Source organism: Delphinapterus leucas, chromosome 2 (assembly GCF_059928025.1).
Source record: "Delphinapterus leucas isolate spDelLeu-1000000601 "Yukka" chromosome 2, BTC_Dleu_Yukka2, whole genome shotgun sequence".
In the NCBI taxonomy this organism is placed as follows: domain Eukaryota; kingdom Metazoa; phylum Chordata; class Mammalia; order Artiodactyla; family Monodontidae; genus Delphinapterus; species Delphinapterus leucas.
In genome coordinates this window covers 117,319,914-117,339,498 of record NC_143130.1, presented here as the reverse complement: position 1 = coordinate 117,339,498, position 19,585 = coordinate 117,319,914, and the positions used below count along the sequence as shown (strand labels likewise).

Here is a 19,585-nt window from a genome sequence, read left to right as displayed (position 1 = left end):
CCAGGAAAGGATGTTATAAGATTGCTTGTAAAACTTCTTTTATGCACTGACGGGGGTGTTGCTGAGGATGTCATCCTGATACTTTTTATGAGGACACTTGAGGGGCCGTATCTTTCACTTCGAAGTACTGGGAATAGCTGGTGCTTATGAGACAATTGTTTTCATCTGATGAATGCCCTGAACTTTTTATGTGATCATTGATCCGGTGATCAATGCTTTTTGCATTGGCCACTGGGAAGCTCAAGAACAAATGTACATTCTATCTCTGTGAATAAAAGCCAATAGCTACTACAAGTTACAGATGTTCATTACAGCTGAAAACTTTGTAGGCAGTTTTTCTAAGCTGTGTTCTACTGATCACTGGCATCCTCTGACACTATGGGTATTTCCTGGGAGGAAGAGGAGTTTTGGGGTCGTTCACATTGCATACTTTACCTCCTTCTTGGATATTCATGATGTACGTATTGGTATCTTAAAGACTCTGAGAAGTCTGACAGTTTAGAATCAAAACAAAAAGAACTTTTAAAACTGTGTTTAGCCCTGTACTTGTAAAACGTATTTGATCACAGAATCTTCTTTAAAAATTATCTTAGAAGTCTCTAATTTTATATGGAACACGTTTGGGGAATACTGTCTTCAGTAATCTGTAACCTAATCCTGTTTATTGGATTTGTGTCAGTACAAAAGTTGGCTCTTGACGGGGTAAAATGTGATTCTTTCTGCTCTTACAGAGCAGATTGAGAGTCCAGGTGTGCATATTGGACCACATGACTGATGAGGTCCCTTTGAGCTCTAAAATTCGATGATTTCTGATTGTAAAAATGAAGAAAAGCGTCTCAAGAGTATCTGCTCATAGAATAAGAATTTAAGTTTACTAACATGAAGACTAAAGTTAGAGATCAAAACATTGTATGTAACATTTCTGGTGCTATTTATCCACGTCTAATCTAAAAGATTGCTTTAAAAATCATATTTATAAAAACAACTCTCAGGAGAGTTTACAAAGATGCACATTTCCTTTGAAAAGCCTCTAAGTCGAAAGATATAAGATTTTTCATCTGAACTCCTGTTTGGTTATAGAATTTACAGCCCCCCTTCCTGCTTTGATAAAGGCTTTTCTAATGGGGGTGGTGCAGCTTCATGGTGTATCTCCAGGGGGTTGTGCAGCTAGATTTACTGCTGAAGCATGTGGCCCACGCAGAGACTGCATTGTTCATTCACAGGCACCTTTGCCGTTAAGACCCTTCCCTTCCACTCTCCATTAAAACTCAACAAACAAAAACCAACAGCAAGGTCCTCAAACCCCAGCCACGTAGGTATTACTTGGGTGGGAGCCTGGGACTTGCCTCAGACAACACACCCATCTTCTGGAATTGTTCCATCCTCTTGACCAGTGAGCCAGACCCAAGGGGAAATAGCAAGGCAGAATCCCCTTCAAAGAGAGGCGACGGGCTGCGGGCAGCAAGGACAGGCTCTCATGCCTGGGTCCTTGGTTGGCATCCAGCTTCTCCCACAGCCTCCTGGACGTGGCACCATAACTCCAGTGGCTTTCATTGCCTCTCTGTGTATGACCAGAGAGGGTGTGATTTCATTATTTCTCTGGGCCACATGTCTCTCTGAATGTATTTCTGAGTTTTTCTCCCTCTTTGACTATGCCTACTATGTATCAGGCATTATGTCACAAAAATGCATATGCCCCAGGACTTCCCTGGTGGCACAGTGGTTAAGAGTCTGCCTGCCAATGCAGGGGACACGGGTCCGAGCCCTGGTCCAGGAAGATCCCACATGCCGCGGAGCAACTAAGCCTGTGCGCCACAACTACTGAGCCTGTGCTCTAGAGCCCGCGAGCCACAACTACTGAGCCCGCGTGCCTAGAGCCCCTGCTCTGCAACAGGAGAGGCCACCGCGATGAGAAGCCCGTGCACCACAACCAAGAGTAGCCCCCGCTCGCCGCAACTAGAGAAAGCCCACACGCAGCAACGAAGACCCAACACAGCCAAAAATAAATAAAGAAATTTATTTTAAAAAATGTGCATGCCCCTGTCCTTGCCCTTGAGGAAGTCACCATGTTGAAGAGCAGATGGGCACTAGAAAAAATTTTTCATCCAATGTGACGGAGACTCCAAACAAGCCGTGTATAAAGAGCAGGGAGGTAGTGATGGAGGTGACATTTGAGTCAGGTCTTAGACAATGTGCTGGACACTGATTTTTCCATTAATGGAATTACTTTTTCTGCTTAATGGCAACCAGCCTGCTAGAAGGGGAAGTATAAACCAATAACTTATTTTGGATTAAGTCAGCAGACTAGCTGACCAAGCCTATTAACTAAAGGCTAGACTCTGATGTCCAGCAATTCAGTGAATATTCAGGCTTTAATTCAATTACTGGAGGATGAGACCATCTGGAAAGTGGACTCTCTAGAACTTACTCTCAAGTTTCCTATTGTAGAGATGTTCTAGGGATAGTTTTGATTTTGGAAACTCCTGGAGTTAGCTTTGCTTTATGTTTAATAAAGTCTAGTTTCCCAATTTCATGGCAGACAGAAAATAAATGACATGTTTAAATTGCTGTACAGGTGAAAAGGAAGATCACTGCTGAAGAACGAGTTTTAATGTAAATTTCAGAAGACATTTTACAAAGTGCATGAACATATCAGGTAAGCTGGCTGCTGGAGTTTGCTGTTCTTTAGAGAGCTGACACTGGAAGGTGAGTAGCAGACCTAGTGCTGGGCAGAATTCTGTGGAGTTTTTTCAAGTTCCTTTTACAAGGAAAAACCATGGGTGTCAACCATGTGACGTGATATCCATCACTTCCCTGGCTGTACAAATAGTTCTCTAATTTGATGTTAGTAGATCTTTCACTTTAGCAAATACTCTTTTTCTTTAGATTTAGCATTTCAGATCTCCTCCCACACCCCAAAATTCAATTTAATTATGATTTTCGGCTATCTGTGTTTATTATATTTAGAACCAATAGTAGCTTTGTCTTCTGTTCTGTCATGGGGTTGAGATAGAATCCATCCAGCTGTTTTTCCAGACCCCAAACTTAAATTGTACCCTTCACCACCAAAACCATGGGACTGGCTTAACATTTGAAAGCAGCACTTATACATCCGTTTCCGATTTGAAACTTAGGTTCTACTATTTCCAGACTGGAGAGTTTTGCTTCTTACTATTTGTTATCATACACTTCCTCTTGGCATTGCAGTGGGTACGTGTGACTCCTACCAAACCTCAGACTACTTAAGAACAAGGAATGGGTTTCATTTGTCTTTATATTCCATAACTTATTACATAAAGGCGGTGCTTAATAAAAATTTGTTAAACATATATTATACATTTATCCTAAAAGTTCATAAATTGGACCATCAGGTGCAGGTTTCCCTGGGTAAGAGGTGAAAAAGCGAAAGTACCATGTATACAAGTGTCAGAACTTGACTTCTCTTAATAACTTTTTTTAAAAGGGCAGATAAAGGAATCTCCTTTTAAATAAATGTGAATTCCTCCCCAGCGTGATCCAAGGATCGTGATTTACTTTGTGGTCAAATGAGACACTTTGCTTTAAGATCTTGTATGTATGGATCATATATTGTCTCAAGAAAGATGCCATCTGAACTGTGAAGTGAAAGGTGTTCCCTCTGTGGAAGGGCTGAGGCAGAGCTGCTTCAGTATTTCTCATCTGAAGTCCCAGTTGCACACTAGCTACCATTTCCTGAGCATCTGCCCTGTGCCAGGCATTCAGGCATATGATCTCAATTAATCCTCACAAGGATTCCGAGACTTAAAGGGGTTAAATGGCTTCCCCAAAGCCCCACAGGTAAATATCTTGGAAGCCAAACCTATGAACAAGCCTCCCCCAAGTTGGCGTTCTCTCAGCACTCCCTGTCTTGGTGAGTGAAAATTTTAGCATCCACTTCCTCCAGCGAGAAATCCTCTTTCTATATCCAACTTCTGAGTCCTGCGGAGGTAACATCCACCCATCTGTAGACTCCCTGCCCGGCTTCCGTTCCAGCCCAGCTGCCATCTGCCCTCCGTGGACAGCACAGTAGCCTCTGTAGTAGTCTCCCTTGCCCTCCTCAAATCTCGTCCCAATACTAAGCTTAAGTGGTCTTCTCAAAAGTCACATGATTTTCCTGATTAAAAATCCTCCAGTGATTTTTCTGTTCACTCTTAGAGACCAGAGTCCTTAGCCAGGCTCACCGTGCCCTCCTGGCCTGGCCCGTGTGACCACCCAGTCTCTCATTTTCTGGGCCTCCACCCAACCAGCTGGTCCCTCAGCCTGGAATATTCTTCCTGTCCCTTTCAGAGTCTAGGTTGATGCCTGCTCAGCTGACAGAGCTCAGCTCAACTGTGTCTTCCTCAAGGGACTTCTATGTACTTTTTTGGCATCGTGTGCTTCTCCTTCATAGTGTTTTTTTTTTATATTTACTTGCTTTATTATTGGATTACTGTCTGGCTCTCTCATGAGTCCGTAAGCTGCGTGAGGGCAGGGACCATGTCTGTTTTCATTCACCAGATCTTAGCCCAGAACCTGAAGGGAGCAAACAGTTGATGAGTATTTGTTGCATAAACAAATACTTGTTGCATAAATGCACTAACCACTGGCAAGTGACAGAAGGGAGATTTGAACTTAAAAGTTCAGTGTCCCCCGGGACTTCCCTGGTGGTCCAGTGGTTAAGACTCCATGCTTCCACTGCAGGGGGCACTGGTTCGATCCCTGGTTGGGGAACTAAGTTCCCACACGCTGCCTGGCGCGGCCAAAAAAAAAAAAGAAAAAAATAGTTCAGTGTCACCTGTCTTTAGGATGTGGCCAGAGCTCCAAATGGTGATGACTGAATGACGTGTGGGGACAGAGGAAGGTTGAGGTTGGGAGTCCGGCTCACTCCTCCCTCTGGGACAGGAAGGGGCTGTCGACTGAGCTTGTGGTCATCGAAGATTCCCTGAGCTCCAGCCCCATTCCAGGTACTTTACGTACGTTCTCGAAATTAGTCTCTCTCAACAAGCCTTCAGGAGGTTAAGTAACTTGCCAAATCACCCAGAAATCAAGTATGGAGTCTAGGTTCAAGCCTAGGCCGTTTGGCTATTGACCCATGTTTGTAACCCCGTTGCTATCTGTCCTTGCCTTACCTTGTTCCATGTTTTCCCCCTCACTATGAGTCCCTCTCTGATCTTGGTTTCTGTTCTTTTTCTTGCAAATCTGCACTTATTTCTTCTTTAACTTATCATCCATATCTCTTCTCTTCCCCCACTTCTTTTCTCCCTTCCTCCGTCTTCCCTTCCTCTCTCCCTCCTAATTCCATTAGAGATGAGAACCATGACGTTATTTACCTGAAATTTATATTTCAGGAAGCTTTCTACCAGCAGCCAGATGCTTCTTGCACACTTTGCAACTTGGTAGAACAAAATGCAGTTGAGAATTATAAATGTGTAAGCCTGTGTCCTCTTACTTTTATGATTGGTTAAGGTTCAGTTTTAAAATCACCTCCGATTTTGAATCTGAACTACTAAAGGTAGTAAAAGCAATATAAAGAAAAGGAAATAAACTTCAAAACTGGCCTTTTTTTTTTTTTCCTGTGAGAAGTCCACTATAAATTGCGGAGATGCTTCTCTAATAAAATTAGATTCCGCCGCTGCCTGCTGCTTCCCTCCGCATTTCATCTCTTTTCTCTAAATCGCTGCAGCCTCTCTTGGGACACTAGGTAATCTGAAGAAAGAATAGGGTGTTCTGGCACCACGAGTTCTACAGAGAGCTAAGGCACATTGATTTGCATTTCTGGGTCAGCATGATTTCACTTTCACTTAACCCTTGTTTTTCAGCACTTTGGCTCTTTCTGTGGTCCATCCGGGAGCATGCAATGTCCTTGACCCACAGATGGTAAGTGTCCCCTGGCAACCAAAAACCTGCAAACTGCGCCAAACTCCCCTCTTCAATGTTCCCAGCATCACTTAGGTCCTTTCAGTGAGGAATTGACCAATATCTTAGGTGTCTGTGAATGCAGATTTTATTTACATTTGTGAAGGTAGTTTTGTGTGTTAATGGAAGATGAAATAAACATTAGAAATCACATTATTCACATGTGTCCACGGCTGCCCGAGTTTTGCACCTCTTGTGTGGTTGTTAATCCTTGATGTAATGAGAAGAGTAATGGAGGACGATGGATGTTGTATTCTGTCTCTCTTGGTACAAGTCATGCTGGGGATTCTATGAACACCCACAGCGTGTCGGAAAGAGCGACATGACATATATCTAGGGCTTCAGAATAAGGCTGTTTCTGCTGTCTTATTCACAGTGTAATTTCTCGTAAGAGGGAGCAAAGACCCTAACAAGATTTAATTACTTGCACTGTGACAGGAACGGGTTATTAGTTGTCCACCTGTAGTGAGGTCCACTTGGCCAGAAGACCCTGTGTGAAGGTAAAGATGCACTAAGATACAATGTGCTATACAAATGTGGGACGGGAGCTCAATGTCAAAATAATTGAGATGGAATATTAATGAAATATTTGCCTGCCAAAGCTTTAACTCAGTTGGTAAGAATAATTTTATGGCTTTTTTCTTAATTATAGAAGTAAAATCATAATTGTATGATATGTGAATTATATCTCAAACAACTGTATTAAAAAAGTAGTAACAAGAACATTATAGAAGAGACAGGTAAACAATGAGAATAAAATAAAAATACCAGTAATTCCAGTTCCCAGAGATAACCACAGATAGCATGATATGTTTTCTATTATTTTTGGTATGTGAAGACAAAACTGTGAAATAGTGTAACAAGTAGTGTTGAAATCTTTTAATGCGTTATGATCATTAAATATTCTTCTCCCTCTGCACAGTGTTCTGTCATTTGAGTGTTTTATAAAATTTGAAGCAGTTCTCTATTATCGGACATCTGGGCTGAATCCAAGTTTTTGACAGTGTGTGTAGCTCCGTAATGAACATCCTTGTAACTATATCTTTGGGCACTATGATGATTTCTTAGATACATTTCTAGATATCTAGTTGCTCTAAGAAAACGTACTCTTTTAAGGCTTTAAAACCCACACGTACACATGTATTCCTTCAGAAAAGTTGAATCAATTTATACTAGCAGTGTATGCCATTGTACTTATTTTTATATACATTCCCTAACATTAGATATTATTTAAATTTTTTTCCTGTTTGACAAGTGAAAAATGGTATCTTATACTAGTAATTTTGACTCCTTAGGTTCTTAATGAAGTTAAACATTCTTTTGTATAACTATTGGTCATTTAAAAATCACTTATTTATTTATTTATTTATTTATTTATTTATTTATTTTGCTGTACACGGGCCTCTCACTGTTGTGGCCTCTCCTGTTGCGGAGCACAGGCTCCGGACGCGCAGGCTCAGTGGCCATGGCTCACGGGTCCAGCCGCTCCACGGCATGTGGGATCTTCCTGGACCAGGGCACGAACCTGTGTCCCCTGCATCGGCAGGCGGACTCTCAACCACTGTGCCACCAGGGAAGCCCTTATTTATAATTTTAAAATCATTTTTCATATATGTTGCTTATCTTTTTGTTATTTTGTAAGATTTTTCAAACAATCTAATGAGGCTATTCTTTGTCATCCTTTGATTTAAGTTAAAAAAACAAACAAACTCTACTGAAATGAAAGTGGTGCAGATTTTTCCTTAGAAAAAGAGCAGTTTAGCTGAAATCGATGGTAGAGACACAGCCTACTCCTGGCTACATTCACCGGGTACGTGGATGGGTTTGTTAACTTAGTGTATATACCTCAGCTGTTTTCTGGCAAATACTCCTAAATCAAGAGCCAGAAAGCATCATCTTTACAAATAACTGTGGTTTCATTTTGAGATACATAAATTATTATTTGAAGTGAAATAAAAATTATAAACAATTTTCAGCATTAGACAGTCTTATATTTATATCATCCATTTCCAAAGATTTTAATTCAAAATATTTTTAAAGGTCAATTTATGTTTTCTTTTAATTCAGCTGCTTCATGGGTGGGGTAGTTATTTTCTCTATTTTAGGAGTAATCTAAGTGGCGACAAACATGGGTCAGAACTTCAAGATAGACAAAAGGAACTTCTAAGATTGGATGATGTCTTGGACTGGATTCTTAAAGAGAATTTAAGATGTTTGATGATATTGTGTTCCTCTCTCTCTCTCTCTCTCCCTAATTGGCTGCATGACCTTAAATAACCCTCGTCTTTGCCTCTACCTGCCTGAGGCAAGGGGGTGGGCAGGGATGGTCGAGCCACCAATGAGATGGCTTAAGCATGCAGTATTTTCCAAAATTAAGATGCTTAATCATTTCAAAGTATCATTTTTTCCCTGCTACGTAAAAATGTAAATACGCTGGGTGTGCGCGCACTCACGTCTGTGAGTTTGCACACGCATTTTGTTGCCTGATCACTCATCATTGAAAAACATTTTCTCCATTTTGCCTTTCAGAATTGTCAAATGTGTACATAGTTTTTCAAATTTCTAATAAGATTGCTATGTTTTAATGATTGGCGGTCACTACTCTTATTAACTAATGGAGATAGTGATGGTTACATCTTAACCCAAAGAGGTGTGTAAGGATAAGTAAAGGGGTCTGTTAAGTCGCCCCTCACCTAGAAAAGGACTGCTGTCTTTAAACAGCAACATCATCACTCTTTTCCAGATTGTGGGGTGGGAGTGAGGATAATACTTTAAATGATGAAGTTGGCATTTCCCATCTGTTGTACTTCAAACACAGGCCTCTTTCTCTCTACCAATCACAAATATAAAAACTCTGCCGATGGTTTGACCATCTGGATTTCCCATCATACCTGTTTTCACACCTGGAGATTCAGTGCAGGTCTTTTTTTTTTTTTTTTTTGCGGTACGCAGGCCTCTCACTGTTGTGGCCTCTCCCGTTGCGGAGCACAGGCTCCGGACGCGCAGGCTCAGTGGCCATGGCTCACGGGCCTAGCCGCTCCGCAGCATGTGGGATCCTCCCGGACTGGGGCACGAACCCGCGTCCCCTGCATCGGCAGGCGGACTCTCAACCACTGTGCCAACCAGGGAAGCCCAGTGCAGGTCTTTGACTGATGTTTTTCAAAATTGTCTCATAAAATCAAAGGACAGACAAACAATATTTTTCTAGAATTGTGAACCAACGTTCACAACTTTTGTTACTGCTCTTAGAATTGTTAATAATCTTAGCCTCAGGTGATTTCAAAAATGCTTTTTTGTTGTTGTTTTAAAGCAAACCATGACATTCTTACTAGCTGCTCGTGTTTACCAGTGTCATAGCTTAAGGTTAAAGCAGTGGGTGATAGTAGTCCCAAATTCAATATTAAGCACAGAGTTCCATATTCAACTTTAATTAAAATATTTACATGCTCATGGTTTGCCTTCTCTTAGGGTTACGTTTGTCAGCTGTCAGGCTCTGCTAACTGAATAGGTATTTAAAATGCCACTTTGAATCTGTCTAAGGCTGTAACATTATTCTGAATTATTACTAAATTAGCCATTTCCGCAGACCTGTCTGCCTCTGTCTGGCTTGGTACCAAGCCCAGCTTGGGATCCAAGGGCTGCCTTAACACAATGCAGTAGGCCCCAAGTTTCCTTTTTTCCTTAGTCACTACTCAAGCAGCAATTTGCTTACTTTTGCTGTTTCCTAATTTTTCAGAGGAATGACAGACAAGCTATTAAGCTTCGGTTTCTCTCTAGATCCTATCAGTTTCCTCAAACACAGTTACCTCCCCTGTTAGCCCCTGGTGTTCTGCTGGGGATTAGTGGGTCCCACTGGCCAGCTGCTGCCTCTCCCCTGCAGCTCTATTTGCTTTTACGGAGCAGGGAACTGATTCCACTAAATGTTATACACATGGAGACCCTTTAGCAGGAACAGCAGTGCAGAAACAGGAGCTCTCATTGCTTTCCTGACATCAGACGAAAGGACCTGGCCACTTAAATATCACATTTTTTACTTCCTTTTTAGTTCAGGTGAGGGAGGAGGTGCAATCTTGGGGCAGAATGAAGCTGGCCCTGGCTAGGGTCATTTTTGTCTGTTAACCCTACCCCAATGAGATTTTAAATAATTATTAATAACTTTGGAAGGTCCAGGGCACAAGGAGATGATTAAATACAAGATTTGGACCATCCACTCTGAACCATGTAGCATTACTAATGAATATGATAAAAGAAACTTTCATCAGGTTAAGAATGTTGCTGCCTTCTTGGTAGGTTTACTTCCTTCTTTCTTTGTAAAGCTTCACAGTAAGTAACCCAGAGTGAAACTAGAACTTGGTGTGGGGAAAGAGGATGGGGTGGAGGAACGGTCATGTTATTAAGTTATTGCAAATGTAGTGACTGGTGATTTTACACGTACGCATTCCACATTACAGGAAGCTCACACATCTAAGAGACCGTGCCCTGATGGCCCCTCACCACCAAATTTTCCATTCTCTGCCTCTAAAATCTCAGCTTCCCGAAGGCTTGCTTATTTTATCACGTCAATTACTTTTCTATAGTGAAGGAGGAACAGGTCACTTGAATTTCAAGAATAAGAAAGCAAGCTAGGAGAATCAACCAAATCTAAAGGACAAAAGAGATTTTTGTCCAGTCATTTGCAGACTATAGTGTGTTCCTCCTTCACTCCACAATGCTTCCTTTGAGATGGCTTTTTTTTTTTTTTTAAATAATGGAAACAAAATAATCTTGCCAGTAGGGTCATGGAAAATTTTACCAACTCCATTTGTTCACAGTTGCCCATCCCTTCTCATTTCTTCTCCTTCTTTATATGTAAAAACTTCCTTTTGAACTTCTTTGATTTATTTTTCTATTATAAAAAGCAATTTATAATAAAAGCTTATAACAATTTGAACAATGTTAAGGCATATAAATGAAAACACATGCTCCCTGCCCCAGTGCCATTCCTTCCAGCCACATTCAGTTTTTACCTGTTCATAGAGCCAGAGTCCATTAGGGTTTCTGTGAAGCCTTGGCAAAGGCAGTACAGAAATACGGAGAAGGAAGGAACTGAGTGCCAACAAGCCTGCTTCCCAAAGATGCACAAAGTAAAGGGAGGAAAGAGAGCATGAACTAGACCAAGGAGAGATGAGAAGAGGCAGCTCCTTGAAGGTAGAGTTTCTGCCGTAACCATCTTTATAACCTTATCAGACTAGGAAAATGCCTACTGGGTAGTGGTGCTGAAGAATGAATGAGAACGAAGAGCAGGAACTAACCGGCTAAGGTTAAGCAGAGTTGAAGTAATTTAGGCCTTTGCAGTCTATCAAAGGCTTTCTTGCTTGAATTTTACATCTCTGCCTTGGGTTTTTCATCTGTAAGCAGCCAGTGGGTGCTACTTTGAGGTTGAGTACTACAGGTAGTTGCTGCTAAATTGAACCAATAGTAAAGATAAAAACCTGTTTGGAACAAATCCATACTTGGAAGAGGACGTTTCTGAACCATTTTTATCATTTTTTACACACTAAATATAAAGTTTTTATTTGAAAAGTGCTCTTTAAAAATCCAATGTTTATTAATAGAACAACTGTTTAAATAACTTTCTGATTGTCTGAGAAATTCCTTATAAAATCTGAATAAAGTTCTAATACTTAACACAATATCAGTCATGGGAGAAGTTACACTGTGCAAAACTGTTCTCTAGGGCTTCCCTGGTGGCGCAGTGGTTGAGAATCTGCCTGCCAATGCAGGGGACACGGGTTCGAGCCCTGGTCTGGGAAGATCCCACATGCCACGGAGCAACTGGACCCGTGAGCCACAATTACTGAGCCTGCGCGTCTGGAGCCTGTGCTCCGCAGAGAACAAGAGAGGCAGCGATAGTGAGAGGCCCGTGCACCGCGATGAAGAGTGGCCCCCGCTTGCCACAACTAGAGAAAGCCCTCGCACAGAAACGAAGACCCAACACAGCCATAAATAAATTAAAAAAAACAAAACAAAACAAAAAACTGTTCTCTAAGTAGTAGTGCATTTACTGAACCATTTTTATCATTAACTCTTTGGGAGATTTGCACTCCAAAGGTCATTAAGACTCAAAGTAGCTTCTGGGTCCACTGCCTCCTTTTGGGAAAAAGAGACCACAGGGAATTCTCTAGGCTTAGTGCCTGTCTCCCCCACTCCCTTGGCCACAGCTGGTTGAGCCAGGAACCAACACCTGAACAAAAGACAGCCTGCTTAAAGGCTCTCCAGCCCCAGTGAGGTGGCCTGAAGTGGCACTGGATTGTGACTGAACCAATCAAAGCCTCTCTCTTGGAAAGTCTGAACTTGAGACAAGCGGAGAGAAAGACCCAGAAAGAAAAGAGAGAAAAGAGACTGACGAACAAACAAGGTAGCCCAGTGTCAGCACAGAAAGCTAGAGATGTGGAAGGAGAAGGCAATACGCAGAAACTAGGAGGCAATAGACAACTAAAGTAAATAGAGGCTGTAAAAGAAGGCATAGAAAGCCATCAGTTAGTGGATTGACAGGAAGCAGCAAGTAGAGAGGCAGAGCGTGCAGGAGAGGCGTCCGAAATAAAAGGCTGCTGGAGAAACTGCTGTTCCATTCTGAGCGATGTTCTGGTTCTCCAGGAGGCCTGATAAGTGTTCTAGAAACCATTCCCTTTTGCTTCGTCAACCCTCCCAAGTATCCTTGCAGTGGAAACTCTTACCCTGAGGTAAAGGAGGAGGCCTCCGTATTTTGCAACCTGAAAAATTCCCATTTGTAAAAAGAGTAGGTTTGGATGCAATCATCATGAACATTCTTCTGCTGCGGCTTGAGAGAGAGAGAGATGCCCGGGGGAGAACTTTACATGGTGGAAAGTGCTTTGCCATGTAAACAACACAAGGTCTTGTTTTCCATACTGTAGATCTAGACGTTTGATTTCGTCCATGCAGCCAGTGTTGACTTATGCCAACTAGGATTTGGGTAATCCAGTGAGCAGATTTACAATGTGAGGTAGAACTTCCAGGGATTGGGATCGATTTTTCTGGTCCTTGGCACTGTTGAATGTCTTCTCCTTATCAGATCTCTCTTTGGTGTCTTCGCCTTTTTCCCTGGGCATTACTTCTCTTTTTCCTCTTTTGGGTCCGTAAATGTATATGCTTCCTGTGGTTTGCCTTTCATCCGTCTTTATTGTCTCTCCTTGCTCTCCATGGAAATGCCTTCCACTGCCAAGGCTCTCCTCTGCCCAGATGACTTCCATCAATGGAGCCCTCACCACTCTACCACCTTCCCATATTTCCACATCTCTGTGGGACTCTGGCACCTGGAAATCTCACCAGTATCTCAAATTCACCGAGTTCAAAATGGAAATTATTTTCTTTCCCCTTCAAAATTCGTCCTCCCATGTTCCTTCCCCTTCTCTAAAATGGAACCTCGGTGAGCCAGGCCCAAAGCTCAGAATCCCTTTTAGTTCTTTTTTTCCCTGATGCCCAACAGCTATCATTGCAAAGTCCTAACAGTTCTACCAACGTGACACCAATTTCATCCATGGCCCTCTATGTTCATTATCTAATGCTGGAGAATGAATTATGCCAAAGTTTAGCTTAAAACAACACATTTAAATTCCCTGGAGGAGGGGCTTTCCTGGTAGTGCAGTGGTTAAGAATCTGCCTGCCAATGCAGGGGACATGGGTTCGAGGCCTGGTCCGGGAAGATCCCACATGCCGTGAAGCAACTAAGCCCGTGTGCCACAACTACTGAGCCTGCGCTGTAGAGCCCGCGTACCACAACTACTGAAGCCCGTGCACCCTAGAGCCCGTGCTCCACGACAAGAGAAGCCACCGCAATGAGATGCCCGCACACTGCAACGAAAGTAGCCCCCTCTCGCTGCAATTAGTGAAAGCCGCACACAGCAACGAAGAACCAAAGCAGCCAAAAGTAAATAAATAAATTTACTTAAAAAAAAAAAAGAAAAGGGCTTCCCTGGTGGCTCAGTGGTTAAGAATCCGCCTGCCAATGCAGGGGACACGGCTTTGAGCCCTGGTCCGGGAAGATACCACATGCCACGGAGCAACTAAGCCTGTGTGCCACAACTACTGAGCCTGCGAGCCACAACCACTGAACCCGTGAGCCTAGAGCCCATGCTCCGCAACAAGAGAAGTCACCACAATGAGATGCCTGCACAGCGTAACGAAGAGTAACCCCTGCTCGCCGCAACTAGAGAAAGCCCGCACGCAGCAACAAAGACGCGACACAGCCAAAAAGAAATAAAATAAGTAAATAAAAATTTAAAAAGTAAATAAATTCCCCAGCGGTCTAGTGCTTAGGACTCAGCGCTTTCACTGCTGTGGCCTGGGTTCAGACCCTGGTCGGGGAAAAGAAAACAACACATTTATTACGTCACACAGTTTCTGAGGTTTAGGTGGCTTAGATAAGCTGGGCTCTCCTAAGGTTGCTGGCAGCTGTGGGCCAGGGCTGCAGTCATCACAAGGCTTGACGAGGGCCGCAGAATCCATATCTAGGAGCACTCATGTGGTGCTTAGCCAGTCTCCGTTCCTTGCTGGCTGTTGGCTGAAGGCTTCAGTTCCTCATCGTGTAGGTCTTTCCATTGGGTTGCTGACATCAACAGCTTGCTTCTCTCCAAAGGCAGAGAGAGGGATGGGGGAGGGTGTAGGTGGGGGAAAGGGAGAGGGAAGGGGGGGAAGAGAGGGAGAGAGAAAGAGGGAGAGGGGAGTCAGGATGGAAGCTGAAGGCTCTTTATAACCATGTTACCATATTTGCCATATTCTGTGTGTTAGAAGCAAATCACTAAGTACAGCCCACACCCATCGGGAAGGGAATTGAGGGAGAAATGCCAAGGGATTTGTGGACATATTTCTAAAGCTCCCCCCCCACACCCCAATTCATCTCTTCTTCACAGTCCTAGGTCAGGCTCCTGTCATTCCTCACCAGTGTTTGTTCTTAAGATGAAGACCATGATCCTTAATGAGGTCTACCTGGCCCATGTCTTTGTATCTGTGCTGCCACTTAACTGCATTCTATTTATCTCTCAGTCAGCTTTTCTCTCTTTCTGGGTCTTTCTCTCTCTCCCCCTCCCAAGTTCAAACTCTGCAAGAGAGGAGCTCTAATTGACTCAGGTACTTGATGTCTGACCTCATTCCAGGCCACCTTGTAGCGGGCTAGAGAGCCTGGCAGAGGCTTTCTCTTGGTCAGATGTTGGTTTCTGACTCAACCAGTTGTGGCCTGGTTGGGGGGGGTGACTTGACCCTGCCTAACGCTCCTTATTTCAAGCCCCATTTCCCACCCCCCTGCAACACTCTGCCTCCATTGGCCTTTTTTGGAAGGTCTGGAGGGCCCTTCCCTCTCCTCGCAGAGCCCCGCTTGTCCTGCTTCTCTGCCCGGCAAGCTCTTCTCTCCTGCACCCCGGCTTGGCCGATTCCTGTGCATCTGTACATCTCGGCTGGATATCCACCCTTCACGTCAGTGCTCTCACCCCTCCACTACCTTAGGATCCTTACGAGCTGTCAGAAAACCCTGTACGTTTCCTTTTTAACTCTTGTGTGGTTATTTATATAACATCTTGGTCCTCTGCTAGACTGCAGCCTCCATGAGGGCAGGGGCCTTTTTGCTCACAATGTCTGATACTGGCTTTGAACACAGACATTCTTTATTATATCAAGTCCCCAGCCTCCAGGCTCCTCTGTAATATACACAGTGGCATAATCCTTTCCCAACATCCACGCTTCTCCCTTGCTCACTTTTGGTGGTCCTTGGATACCTGTGGGGCAGATGACATGCAGGGCAAGTCATCTTTGTATCTCCCATAGGGACTCATACTCAGTGGGTTCTGACTAATGCTTTAAAAATTAATGAAGAGAAGCCAGGGGTTCAGGCAGAAAGTGATAAGGGAAAACTTCTCCTTTGAGGACTGTCCACAGATAACAATCTCACGTACTTACTTCTTTGGTCACAAATCCTCAGTCATTCCTCCCTGGCCCAAAGGCTCTCATCGAATTCGTTAACCCAGTGTCCTGCCTCATGGGTCAGAGACATTTGGGGAATGAGTAATTTGAGTGCACTGTTTTCTCCTTTCCTGCGATCTGGCTTTTCCCATCTGTGCATTTGTCCTTCATTCATTCCTGTGTAGGGTTGTTAGGTTTAGAAAACAGAGAGAGAGGGAAAAAGAGAGAGAGAGAGCAGGGGGTGGGGGAGAAAGAGAGGAGAGAGGAAGGAAAGAGAAAAAGAAAGAAAGAAAAGAAGAAAGGGAGGAAGGGAAGAAGGGAGGGAGTGAGGGAGGAAGGAAGGAAAGAAGGAAGGAAGGAAGGAAGGAAGGAAGGAAGGAAGGAAGGAAGGAAGGAAGGAAGGGAGGGAGGGAAGGAAGGAAGGAAGCCCTGGGCATCCTTTACGGGATGCCCAGGTAAATTTGAATTTCAGATAAACAACAATTTTTTTAGTTTAAGTATGTCCTAAATATTGCGTGAGGCATACTTATACTAAAAAATTATTCTTTGTTTATCTGAAGTTCAAATTTACCTGGGCATCATGTGTTTTATCTGACAACCCCATTCCTGTGGCCTGAATGCTCTGGGGCTCTCAGGCTCCCCAGTCTGTGTTTGCAGAACAGTGACCTCATGTTTAGAGCCTGTGGGCACTTCGTGCTTGGTTACTGTTCTGCCCCATCCAAGCCCCTTCCACTGTGAGTGAATTGTTTGCCAGTCTTGGAATAAAGAATCAGTTGACATCAAGATAACCAGAGAGTATAAATCGAATATCCTCTCCCCTAGCTTTAGTTCTCCAAGGCGTGGGAATGCCCCAGTAAAATTGATACAATTACTAATATGGAGAGTCAATACAAATACTAGTTTTCAGAGGTTGAAACCAATCAACTTTTTATTTATTTATTTTATTGAAGTATAGTTTATTTACAATGTTGTGTTAATTTCTGCTGCACAGCAAAGTGGTTCAGATATATATTCTTTTTTAGATTCTTTTCCATTATGGTTTATCACAAGATATTGACTATAGTTCCCTGTGCTATACAGTGGGACCTTGTTGTTTATCCATTCATACATACTGGTTTGCATCTGCTAACTCCAAACTCCCAATCCTTCTCTCCCCTACCCCCCCCCGCCCCCCGTGGCAACCACAAGTCTGTTCTCCACACATCTGCGAGTTTGTTTCTGTTTTGTAGATAGGTTCATTTGTGCCATGTTTTAGATTCCACAGATAAGTGATATCACACGGTATTTGTCTTTCTCTTTCTGACTTAATTTACTTAGTATAATAATCTCTAGGTCCATTCATGTCGCTGCAAATGGTATTATTTCATTTTTTTTATGGCTGAGTAGTATTCCATTGTATATATGTACCCCATCTTCTTTATCCATTCATCTGTCAGGACATTTAGGTTGCTTCCATGTCTCAGCTATTGTGAATAGTGCTGCTATGAATGTAGATGCGTGTATCTTTTTGAATTATAGTTTTGTCTGGATATATGCCCAGGAGTGGGATTGCTGGATCGTATGGCAACTCTATTTTTAGTTTTTTGAGGAACCTCCCCACACTGTTTTCCATAGTGGCTGCACTAATTTACATTCCCACTAACAGTGTTGAAGGGTTCCCTTTTCTCCATACCCTCTCCAGCATTTGTTATTTGTAGGCTTTTTGATGATGGCCATTCTGACCAGTGTGAGGTGGTACCTCATTGTAGTTTTGATTTGAATTTGTCTAATAATTAGCGCAAGTCAACTTTTAAATGCTCTGTGCTGAATAGAGTCTCTAAGTAATGAACCCTCACCTAGCACAAGCAGGTTGTGCAAGGAAAGGGGTCATCACAGATGCATGGTAGGTGCTCAATTATGTGGTTGAATAAAGAAGCACTTATTCTCACTTTCAAGAGCTTTATTAGTATAAACTGAATTTTCACAGACCAATAAACAAGAGACATAAAAAAGAAATTTAAAAAGAAAATGCATGTTCTTTATTCACGTACTTTGCCTTTGGCAAGATGGTTAGTTCTAGGCTTACTTTTCCGCAGGACAATATGACTGATCCAGCTTGATGACCAATGGTATCTTTTTTTCCTTTTCATGTTTTTAACTTTTTATTATGAACATTTTCAAGCAAAATAGAAGAGAATAGTATAACCAGCTCCCATACATGCATCACCTGGCAGAGTAACTACTAATATTTTGCCATATATACCTCCTGAAAATTTCGCTGAAGTAATTTAATTTAAATCATAGACATCATGATATTTCACTCTTAAATATGCTAAGAAAAAGGGGACATTTTCTTACTCAACCACAATACCACTTTTGTACCTTCAAATTAACAATAATTCCTTTATATCATCTAATAATTAATTAATCTGCACTATAGTTGACCCTTCAACAATGCAGGGGTTAGGGGCACCAACCCTCACCCCCAACCCGTGCAGTGGAAAATCCAAGTATAACTTTTGACTCCCCTGAAACTTAACTACTTATAGCCTACTGTTAACTGGAAGGCTTACTGATGACACAAATAGTTGATTAACCCATATTTTGTATGTTTATATGTATTATATACTGTATTCTTACAATATAGTAAGCTAGAGAAAAGACAACATTATTAAGAAAAAGAATAGGAAATACATTTACAGTATAGTACTGTATTTATTGGTACCGTAAGTTTATATAGTCTGTTTACAAGATGAATCATCTGACAGTACCTACATCGTCTTGTATGATACAAAACACTGTAGATATTATACGTATTACTAACACTAGACATTAAAAATGAAAAGATAATGTGAACAAGAAATTCATATTTATTTACAGGTATTATTACGTGCATTGATTACAAAGAAGCAGCAATATGATTGCTTTATGGTAAACTAGTATAATTGATACGATTGCTTCACTGTAGCCTAGCCTATAAGCTAAGAATGAATCATTATAAAATTTTTATGACATACAATACTATAGTCATACTTGTAATACAGTATTGGAAACATTATTACTGAAAAAAAACACTTACCTGAAATGATAGGCTGATACACAGTTTCTCCAATAAGGAGAGAGAGAGAGGGAGGGAGGGAGGGAAGGAAGGAGGGAGGGAGGAAAAGAGAGAGGGAGGGAGAGGGAGAGAGAAGGAGGGAGAGGGAGAGAGAGGGAGGGAGAGGGAGAGAGAGGGAGAGAGAGGTGCGGGGAGTGGCATACTGTATGGTAATGTAATTCTTTGGAAGCAAAGTTATAAAACATTAAAAAAAACTAACACATTATTAATTTTATATTAAATATCACCCATCTTATGCCTGTGTAAGGATAGGCTATCCACTTCAATACAAGTCTTGCACACGATGCTCTACATGTGTATTTTTGTATATTTATTGAAAAAAATCTGCATGTAAGTGGACCTGCACAGTTCAAACCCATGTTATTCAAGGGTCAACTGTATATTTCCTCAGTGTCGCCAAATGTCTATTTACAGTTGATTTAGTTGAATCAGAATTCAAACCAGGTCCACACACTGTGTTTGGTGTTTATGCCCTTGGCTGACTGTTCATCACTCATGCCTTTGGCCCAGTGTCAGTTAGCCTGGCCTCAGGGATGCTGGTCTGATGAGTTTAGGGCACACCCAGCTTGAGAACCCCAAGAAGGCGTGAGTTCAGAACTTTGACTGCTCTGAGGACGAGCTAAG

General features: G+C 42.4%; 1 pseudogene across 1 annotated transcript in view; it reads left to right on the top strand.

Annotated features, from left to right (window-relative positions):
- Positions 1-18,965, top strand: part of LOC149750264 (WW domain binding protein VOPP1 pseudogene) — a 101,235-nt pseudogene extending 82,270 nt beyond the window's left edge. Inside the window, exons 3-4 of the transcript XR_016391682.1 lie at positions 2,576-2,656; positions 5,817-18,965. The product of XR_016391682.1 is annotated as a WW domain binding protein VOPP1 pseudogene (transcript). The remainder of the gene's footprint in view (positions 1-2,575; positions 2,657-5,816) is intronic.
- Positions 18,966-19,585: the final 620 nt, after the last annotated feature.